At 37.0% G+C, this 11199-nt stretch overlaps 1 long non-coding RNA gene across 1 annotated transcript; it reads left to right on the top strand.

Annotated features, from left to right (window-relative positions):
* The first annotated feature begins 3732 nt into the window (after positions 1-3732).
* LOC105444722 lies at positions 3733-7459 on the top strand. Its single transcript, XR_004065499.1, has 3 exons — positions 3733-3794; positions 6306-6382; positions 6822-7459. It is a non-coding gene; the product is annotated as an uncharacterized LOC105444722 (long non-coding RNA).
* The last annotated feature ends 3740 nt before the right edge of the window (positions 7460-11199 follow it).

Consider the following 11199-nt stretch of genomic DNA (forward strand, 5'->3'; position numbering starts at 1 on the left):
CAGGTTTCTCAAACGTCTTTCCGGCAAATTTAGAAGGTGATAAACGCAAAGCCTTTTTTAAAGGGCTTTAGATATGGGCATATCTACAGATGCAAAAAGGTGTGTTTTGAATGTGACATACACTGTACAGCCAGAATCACGTTTCTGAGAGACTGATAAACGCAAAGCTGTTTTGAACCTCACATACAAATAGGAATTCCCAGGCTAGTCTGCTTCCCGGGTCAAACGGCTCTGAGCAGCTGCGAAGAGACAAGGCCTTTATTGTGAATCGTGAAGAGACGATAAACGCGACATCCCGCAAATCACGATCGTATAGTGGGGTTCGATAGTGGGGTATGATAGTGGGGTACGATATGTACATATCTAGTGGCAAGCCCCGATAAACACGCCCTATGTACGTCCTACCTACATGTACATGTATTTGTATATCCTAGAATATCCAAAATCAGGATGACAGCGCTTGATCATCTTGAAATCTGTCTACCCAAGATATTCAATCATTTTGTCATATTGAGAATCAGGTTTAATCCCCCAAGCCACCAAGGACTACTGAACTGCAACCAAGATGGACAGCTAACATTTCAACTTTACAAGAAAGCTACATACATGTACACAAGTACATTGTACATGTACGTATGTTCAGAGATTGGTCCAAGAACTTTCTTCTCTTCATGTGACTGTGTAATGTCTGCTCAGTGATCAGAGAGGCTTTTATGAATTATTATCATGCGAATGTGCGTTTATCAACTCTTTTCTAGCCTATAATCAGCCTTTTGAAACATGATTCAGGCAAATTTGCAAGTTAATAAACGCAAGCATGTTTGTTTTATTCAAATAATGAAAGAGAAGAGGACCAAAAGCACCAGAAGTGGATGAGAACTTGAGAAGGATATTAAAGTTCATGATAATGGTGATGAAGATGATGACGTTGAAGAGGATATGATGTTGTTGACTTTATGCTGTCGATGATGATTATGATGATGAAGATAATAATCAGTTGATGAGAATGGTGGTGGAGAGAAAAAGTACAATCAAGGAAAAGTACAATCAAAGAACAGAAGAGTAAAGTAGCCTGAAGGTCAGTCCAACAATTACCTTACAGAAATAAAAGTAATGTAATACTATTAATTAGTATTAAACAATGATGTACATGTACATGTAGCTTGAACTAATATTCCCCTTGGATGCAGAGCTTTATATCATGTACATGTATACATGTACATGATGATATTGGTGACGATGATGGCGTTAAAGAGCATAATGATGTTGTTGTTGTCGATGATGTTGTTGATGATAATGGTTGTGGATGATGATGATGATGATGATGATGATGATGATGATGATGATGATGGAGATGATAATAAGTTGATGGTGATGGTGGTGGAAAGGAAAAGTACAATAAAAAAGGAGAAGAGTAAAGCAGTCTGACGGTCAGTCTAACGATTACCTCACAGAAATAAAAGTAATGTAATATACAATGATGTACATGAAACTTGAACTAATATTCCCCTTGGCTGCAGAGTTATTAAAGTGCTGCCAATGATTATAGAAGGAGACATCAACAAGCTACTAAACTTCTCATCAGCTTATGTGTCACATGTAATAACATTACGCTTCAAGATGATGATGATATGAACGTTTCAACAGCCCTCCACCATTACAAGTAGGGATGGAGTCTTGATGAGCTCTGCTATTTACAATCCCCTTGGCTTTCGCAAGGGTCTATTCACAATTGACAAACTCAACACTAAAACATTGTATTAAAATGTACTTGTTTTTCATTCATTAGAAATGAAGTCCTATTTGTCAACTGTTGGTTTAAATACACTGGGGAAACAGTCTGCTTGCATCAATGTGGAAATTAGACTGAATGATTTTTTTAAATCCTCTTTTAATACTGTTGAATATAATTCATTATTAAACACGATGTTAACTTGCCACTAAAGTAAGACATACATTGTGCAGTGTGTATTTAAATATTGTACTTTGTTAGGGTAGCCTCTAGGCCTGAGTCGGTACGGTCGATCACACCGGGACCCGACCGTTGCCGTCGGGTCCCGGTTTCGTTTTTTGAGAACCGACGCTCCGAAAAAAATAATGAAATATGTAAGAAATTGCAGTTTTGCACACCACTAAAATCAATCCACCTTAAAACTTAAGTATTTAATTGTTACCAATCATATTCTAGCTCATCCTGAATCAATCCGAACTGCTGATATAAATATGGGTTGCAAAGCAGTTCGCCCCATGGGGTTGTTGTTGCCAGCTGCTGGCTAGCTACTGTACTGGCCGGGTCTCTCGGCAGGATTAATAAATCTGGTTGAAAGAAACATTAATGTTTGAATAATAAAACGGCTTTCTAAAAATACTTCTTTACAACATACCGATCGAACAATTTTTAAAAGACAAAATAGATATTTTTTCTTTGATTTTAAACACCGCATGCTTCTTTTAAAAACTGAAAATTACTTGGTAATCAAAAGAAGTTTCGATACGGATAGTTGTTGCAAGGCAAGTTCAGACTAGTCTCGGAAAAATGCGCAGTGCACCTCGTTAACTGTAATGCGTGCCCAAACGAAACCAAACAATGACGTGATCGTAACGAGAAAAAAATCATTACAAACTACGAGAGCACAATTGGAAAGACAACTACTCAAAATTATCGTAAGCAGATACAAAACTTGGAGGAAGAATACAATAGTTGTCCAGGAAAAGCCACAGAAATAGTGATAATCGAGGAGAAACTGGGTACATTTTTATCGCAAGGGGCCTGCTGCAAATACTCGAATCCTTTGTTATACTGCTTTTTACCGTAGAGGGCGGTATTTGGTTTCTAGCCTCGTGTTAAATTTAAACACGTGTTGTTCGAGTATTTGCAGGAGGCCCATTCAGATAATGATTGTACCTATAGTAACTCCTTAAATATCACTATTTCTGTGGCTTTTCTTGGACAACTATTGTATTCTTCCTCCAAGTTATGTATCTGCTTACGATAATTTTGAGTAGTTGTCTTTCCAATTGTGCTCTCGTAGTTTGTAATGATTTTTTTCTCGTTACGATCACGTCATTGCTTGGTTTCGTTTGGGCACGCATTACAGCTAACGAGGTGCAGTGCGCATTTTTCCGAGACTAGTCTGAACTTGCCTTGCAACAACTATCCGTATCGAAACTTCTTGTGATTACCAAGTAATTTTCAGCTTTTAAAAAAAAAGCATGCGATGTTTAAAATAAGAGATAAATATTTATTTTGTCTTTAAAAAATTATTTAATCGGTATATTGTCAAGAAGAATTTTTTAGAAAGCCGTTTAATTATTCTAACATTCATATTTTTTGACCCGATTTATTCAACCTGCATGAATCAAAATGGCGGCTCGAATGTTGTCTTTCCATTTTTGCCCCAGTTTTTTTACTTTTAGAGGCACGATAATGGCACTAAAAATCGCCAATCATGGATGAAAAAAATGTCAAGTGGAAAAATATACCGATCTGAGGCGAGGTATGCATGTGTTGATTTATTTGATTGATAAAAAGGTCACTTTTAAGGGACATACTGATGATATGCGCTTTTTATAGAGGCAAGTGACAAATCCTGCGAGCTGATTTCGGGACACCGGGTCGCGTCTTATTTTTTCGTACCACGGCGAGGCCGGATTCCTGTTTTATCATGAATATTCATTAGGCAGGGTCGGGGAAAGTCTCGATTCTCTTAAATATTCATATCGAGATGGGAATGCACGACGCGCGCTATACTCGCACAAAGTGAGAAGATTTAGTTCACGGAGAATGCATATGGGTGAGTAATTGATTGAAATATCAGTAGATTAAGAGAATTTAGTCATTAATTTGAAAAAGCTGTAATTCGTGATCTACTGTAATTTCTTTACATTTTGAGACTGTTCTCAACAGATTTGTGGGGAAAAGGCTAGGAAAATATTTCTCTTGAAATTGCACTTTGATTTTCATCGTCGTGAAGTAGTTTGACTGCGGTTTGCCTTCATGTCACCCTTTAGAGCCCCGGGGTTCCGGCAGGCCCACGTTGGGGAATTTCGGTGCTCATCTGCATCAAGATAAAACTTTCTGATCAGGTTTTATTCCAAATTTGATCGTCATCGTGAATCTAATTCACCAATCATCCATTGAATTTAAATCTAGATTTAACGTTACACCTTAAAATAATCTATGAAGTATGATTTCTTTAATAATCCAAGAGGGTTAATTCTTGTTTATATCTTTAGTAGATGTCGACTCTGTTGGCTATACTAGTATTACTAAGACTAAGTGCTATCCGTTCGCTCAGTTGCATCATTGGTGCGTGTCAACTTTTAGACCAAAATTGTTTGTGACCATGGATAATCAAACAGCTCCAAACCATATTTCATTTAGACGTAAACCTGGAACTTATTAATAAAAATATTCAAAAACAAACAAATTAGACCTAGGATTCATTTATTTAATGTTCAGATGTTGTGTGTGTCCAGTGTGCTTGTCAAGTTGTCATAACTTTTCTAGATCTAGACCTATATTAAAGATTTTTTCTTCTCCAAAGTGTGCAGTTCATTTGATAAATCTATTTATTGTTGGACGTTGTATAAGAGAAGACCCCTAGGGTAGTCGACAATTATGTTTACTTATACGCAGAGGCGGCGGAGCCTTTGGGCGGAGCAACTTCCAAAGTGGGGGGGGGGGGGCACCAACAAAAAGGGCACTTTCTTGAGAAAAGGGCACCTTCAGAGGGAAAATATACCATTTTTTGACATTGGTATATACCCCTATTTTGTGATTACATTATCAGGGATGATTTCAATATTTGTTTCTCTTAATACAGCATTTAAGATATTGCTTAAGTATCATACTTTGCAGTTTTTGGCTTGCAGTGCGAAAAATTACATCTTATAAAGAGGAAAACCCAATCCTGATGGGGTTATATAAGCACAATCTCATAACGGAAGACTGAATAGATCTGTGATAAGTTACATAATTATAACGTCTATAACTATGGGCAAGCGTAGCGAGCGAGCTTTGTGGGAAATTGCTTTTAGTCGCTTGAAATTAGGGACACGTTTAATGATGAGAGGAAAAGGAGACACTTATCGAAAGGGTTAAGACACTTATCAGAAAAGAAAAGAAGCATGTGTCAAAGTACAAAGGCTAATTATCAGAGGTGAAAATGGGGCACTTCTTACACCTAAACAAAGAGGCATGCACCAGGGATGATAAGAACATGGGCATTTGTCGACGGAAAAGAGGCAGCCATCAGGTTTTTTAAGGGGGCATTTATAAGCAGTGAAAAGGGGCATTTATGAAAAAGGGATAGGTTCTTTATAAGAAAGGAAATAGGGTAGATATCATTGTTAAAAGGGTAATGAGAAGGGGAAGTGGCTCTTATTAAAAAGTAAAAGTGGCACATGTTTAAATAAACGGGGCACTTATCAAAGACGAAAAGTGGTACCGGTAATTATGATAAGGGGTAAGGGTGCTTATAAGGAAAAAAGGCATTATATAGGAAGGAAAAGGAGGACGTGTCAAAATAAAAGGGGCATTTATAAGAGATGAAAAGAGTACTGACTAGGAGGGGAAGGGGTGCTTGTCAAAGTAAAACAAGTATCTCTCAGAAGTGAATAGGGTCATTTACAAGAGATGAAAAGGGGCACTTAAGAGAATGAAAAGGAACTATTTTCATAGATGAAAAGGGGCATTTATGAGAAGGGAAAGGGCCTATTTTTAAATGGGGCACTTATAACAAAAAGGGGCACTTATTAAAATTGAAAGGGAGCACATGTGAAGGTATAAGGTGCGCTTATCCAAGTTAAAAGGGGTAGTTATTAAAAGGGGAAGGGGCACTTTAAAAACTTAATAGGGGCACTTGTCAGAGTAAAAGGGGCACTTTCCTATGTAAAAAGGGGCACTTTTCGTATGCAAAAAGGGGCACTTTTAGGGTACTTGACCAAATTGGAGGGCACTCTGCCCCCCCCCCCCCCCCCCCTCTCGGAGCGCCGCCTCTGCTTATATGGTATGTAGTCCACCTCTTCTTGTTATAATAAACTAATTCTACTTAGTACTGCTTCGTGTTCATAGGCCATAGAAACCACTGTTTGATGCACAAGTTAAATCTTCCATTTAGTTTTACTTTGTACTGTGGTTCATTAAATAGGAATGTTGATTTCCACACCATATTAAAATTAAGGCCAACCATGACATAAAAATATCTATTAATTTGAATTATGCTAGATCTATTTTATTTTGTTAAGGAGAAAGGGATGCCTTGATTGTCGTATTGATTTTCTTCTTCTTTTTGTTCCAAAAGATTGAAACTGAAGAGCTGGAAGGGGGACATTACAACATCTCTTATATTTGCAAGATGAAGCAGAAAGTCCCATGCATGTACAGTTATCAGGTTATTTAGCACACACATATTAAACGACCACCTATTAATTCACTCAAAAGGAAATGGAACTAAGTTGACATTGCAAGCATATATAGTGGAGGGTATATTTTATTCTAGTTCTGCACCTAGTATACAAATATTGATGTCTTTTCTTTCTATGTTTACAAAGGAAAATTTGTCCTTATTTACAGGAGGTCCTGTGTTTAGAAGAGCCATATCAAATGCACATTGTAAGCACTACATGTAGGGTATATACAGGACCCCTCATTTTTTTTTTGTAAGGGGTACTTTCACTTCTTGAGCAATGAAGATGAAGAAGAACACAAAATAAGATTGATAAAAGTCTGTTTATAGGATGTATTATGGTTGATATGTATCCATCAGTATCAGTTTTTAATTGAAGTACATGTACCTACTTTGTTTTCTCTCATGTAGGATGATGCCTCTCTACAGTGGATGATGAAGGCATTCTGGTTTGCAAACTCAGGAGAGGAACAAAGAACAGATGTTGACGGGATCATATCTAGAGATGCGGGCCTACTACACTTCATACGAGCAAGTGTGCTAATATACATGAAGGTACCCCCAATAAATTTTTGTGGAACAAATGTCATGGAGAAAATTATAGATCTGAAACAGATATTTTTCATTGTCAGTTGACTTGTAAAAGAATAATTGACTTAATATCACAATTGTAATTTAGATTAAAAATTAAATGTCAATATAGATGAAATATAAGTCTACATTACGTATGTTTCAGTAGCATTATTTCCAGTACATTCGCTGGTCAAAGTTGTTTGGTCATTTTATGTCCCATACTTAACCGAGTATTATTCAATTACCGGTATGAGCACGAGTTGTATTACATTGTATTACTTATTTCATACCTTGTCTGATCCGAGCTCCAGCAGGCCTATCGTCTTAATGGGATCATCAGTAATAATTTAAGATGCGGTCAGTATTTAAACTAGTCTTGTACAAAAAATAGTTTAGGTTTGCCCACTAGAACCCCAAGTGAATTTCAGTCCTTCCTTTTTCTGAGCAGGTATCAGGGTGTATGTTATTAGTCATTGTTGATTTTTGTTATATCTTATTTCATTTTTCCATTCAACAGACTTGGGTTATATTTTTTTCTGAAAACTAGGCTACAACTTTAGTGATGGATGCAGAAGATATATACACGAGACTACGTCTTAAAGATGCCACCCTCATATAATGAAAGAGGACAATAGAGATGGGTTTAAACTGGAATATTTACATGATATTTATTTGTTATTTGTATTATATGTTTGTAGAATACTACATTCAATAAAGCTAATGAAGTTTATCATCTTGTCGACTTTCAAATAATTAAAGATAACTAATCCTCAACGAATAAACATTAAAATTCTAACAATGTCAACTACCATCTTATAGGATGAAACTGAGGACTGGGCAGAAAGAGTCTCCTTCAAATTTGATTGATAAAGGTCTATCAGTCTATATCAAAGATTGAATTAATCAATGATATTTTGATTATAATTATACATGTTAAAATTCATTTACCTCTATGGACTTCTGTATGGGAAGTTTTGTAGATTATGAAATTATTGCTACTTCAAGTATTGTATGTAAGAAGGTTTGAAAGACAACACTCTAAATGCATTAAATATGGAAACTGCTAATCCTCATTGCCTTTCGTATCCAAACTGATAGCTTTCATAGAATCATGTTTCGATGCTTCCCAACTAAAGAAAACAGGGAGTGGGGGGGAGGGGGGGGGGGCTTGCTATCCTCTTATCTTATCCTCTGTACAAATATGATTATATGTTTATATTAGAAGGATTTAGAAAGTGAAATTTTGAATTATAGCATTACTGTTGGTAGAAGTAATGGCAGTGTCGATTGTTAATGTGGGGGAGGGGGGGGTTCCTGGTGAAATTTACGGTATGCCAATGTCAAATTAATAAAAAAGAGAAAACTATTCTTAAGAATAAAAATTATACAGTACATGGGCCTCCTAACAAAAACCCTGGTACCACTGTTGTGTTTTGAGTGTGTTTTTTTTTTGGGGGGGGGGGGGGGGGCTGGCAAACCAATTACAAATTTCCAGTGTTAAATTCAAATTTTTTCTTTAACAAAATTATGTCAATATATTGTAATTAAACAATGTTTCACTTTCCTTTTTTTCAAGTTAGATATTTGAATAAAATGATTAACATACTTTCCGGTTTCTCTGGCCTCTACATTAAAAATGTTCTACTTCTAGCAAAGCTCCTAGAAAGGCTGCAAAAAGGGAGAGTGAAGAGAATGAAATTGAAATGTGGACAGTAATGGACTGAATATGGAATGGTTGATGGTAGTTGATAACGAGTGAATGCAAATGAGTGGCAACAAGTACGACTGAAAGTGAGACAGAAAGGAATTGCAACAGGTTGCTCAGTCAAGAGAACAAACCTTGCAGAAGATAGTTTTCGAAAGACAGAGAAAGAGAGAAAAGGGGAATTATAAAAAAAGGAAAAGGGGGCATGTGTCAAAGGGGCATTTATGAGAAAGGGTTGGGGTTGGGGCTCCTATTAAACAGGGAAAGGGGCACATATCAAAAGGTAAAAGGGCACTTGTTAGAAAGTTTAAGGGGGCGCGTGTCAAAGTAAAAAAAAATGAAAGGGCTTTTATCAGATATCACAAGGGGCACTTATGAAAATGGAACAGTGGCACTTATTATGAAGTTAAAGGGGCATTTGTTGAAGAAAAAGGGGCACCTGTCAGATTTGAATAGTGGGTAATTATCGCCAGGGCCGTAGCCAGAGTTTGGGGGGGGGGGGGGCACATACATGTAATTGATCGACGTCCTGGGGAGGGGTCAAAAAGAGTTCAACATATCTTGGATTTTTTTTCTTCTTTTTTTTCTTCAATGTATGTGAAAGAATGTGTAGTTTTCTCTCGAGTTTGTCTCATCATGCGTTAGATCTGTGGGTGCTGGGGTTCCTGCAGCAACCCTGTACATGGATTTTCTTCAGTGGGTGCATATAACTCGTGGACTTCACATTGTAAACCTTCAAATAATGAATTATCATCGAGTCCCCCACCCCCCCCCCCCCCCCTTCCCTCATTATTTTAGAAAGAAACCAAAGAGAACTTTTAAGAGAAAAAGAGAAAGGAAAGGAAAAAATGGTAGCTAGGCCTAAACAAAAACAAGAGGCAAGATAAAAGAAAACAAGATTGAAGATATGGTTTCAATATTATCTTGCTCCTTTCCCTTTTTCTTTTGTCTTCTTTTCATTTCAATTTTCTTGCAATTTATTTCTTTCTTCCGTGGTATCTATTCCGTATTCTTTATTTCTTCAATTCATTTATTATTTATATATATTTTACTTTTTAACTTTGTTATTCTTCTTTCTAATCCCATTTTTCTTTCTTCCTTTTCTTCCTTATGCAGTTAAGTGAGCATAGATCACAGAAATAATTTAAGTGCAATACACAAGTATTTTATTTTTGATAAATGTCTGTATGTAGGCCTATTCTTGTTATCTATTTTATACAGTTTATAATACTGTATCACATATTCAATACCATAATGCAACCTCTGCTTGTAATATCTAAAAAGCAAACCTAGAACTGATTATTTACCAATTCATGAAAAGAACTAGACTCCCATTAATCTCAGAAAAGTAGGCCTAGGCTACTCACAAATTGCCTATCAAGACTCTTACTTGAAATATATGCTATATATCTTGTCTACCGGTACTGACATTTTGGCATTTACTAGTAATTAAACACAGCATTTATGACTGTATTATCTAAATGACCATGACATTGCTTTTCTATGTCATATTATAGGCCTGCCATTAATCCAACGTACTTGTTACACACGATATTCGATGCTGCGCATGCCTCGATCATACATGAATATTCAAGAGAATCGAGACTTTCCCCGGCCCTGCCTAATGAATATTCATGATAAAACAGGAATCCGGGCTCGCCGTGGTACGAAAAAATAAGACGCCACCGGGTCCCGATCGGTGCAAGGCCGTCGGGACCCGGTTTATGAAAATCCCGACATGACTCAGGCCTAGTAGCCTCATCCTGAGGGCCCTGCAATTATTGTTACCCCTGCATTGATTGCTAGGTAACCATTTAAACATTTTAAATACACCATATTAGAGAGGGACTAATGTGGGCAAAATGCATTGTCTGAGGATGAAAGCACCAAGCAACAATCAAACCCTGGACCTACATGTATTGCATGAAATCCAACAAAAGCCTTTACCACAAGCCTGTTTCCAAAATGTATTCCTAAATTGTTCTAAATGTTTATAATTGATTTGTAATCATTTGTTGGAAAGTTGGAAACATAAATAAATTGAATTGAATATACATGTACATGTAGGCCTACAGCGCTCCTACACGCATGGAAATAGAGAGGTGTGAACGCTTGCGTCTTCAGAATGTCTTGCACAGTCACGGTAGGCACTCTGCAGTCAGTGTGAAGAGACCTTCTCTGTCTGGGATGAAGTAACATTCATGAGTTAAGATGTTTTAGAGGCCCATCTATCACATGGCTATGTAAGGAGATGCTAGGAGGCCCCAGGGAAAGGAGGCACCCGGCCTACATCTACCTTGATGTCATTTCATCACCTAAGCCCAGTCACAACTTAAAGATAAAGTTGAGTTCTTGTCATGCGATTGCATTGTAAAGAAACGTTGGGGAATCGATCAGAAAAGGTTGATCATCTAGCACAAGTATTGGTGTGTACTGCAAGGTTCTGGAATCATCAAAATAATAACAAATTTGTCCCAGTCTTGGTAACAAGCAATGTATACAGAAAGATAT

The sequence above is a fragment of the Strongylocentrotus purpuratus genome, unplaced genomic scaffold, assembly GCF_000002235.5.
Source record: "Strongylocentrotus purpuratus isolate Spur 01 unplaced genomic scaffold, Spur_5.0 spur5_scaffold_20, whole genome shotgun sequence".
NCBI classification, from domain to species: domain Eukaryota; kingdom Metazoa; phylum Echinodermata; class Echinoidea; order Camarodonta; family Strongylocentrotidae; genus Strongylocentrotus; species Strongylocentrotus purpuratus.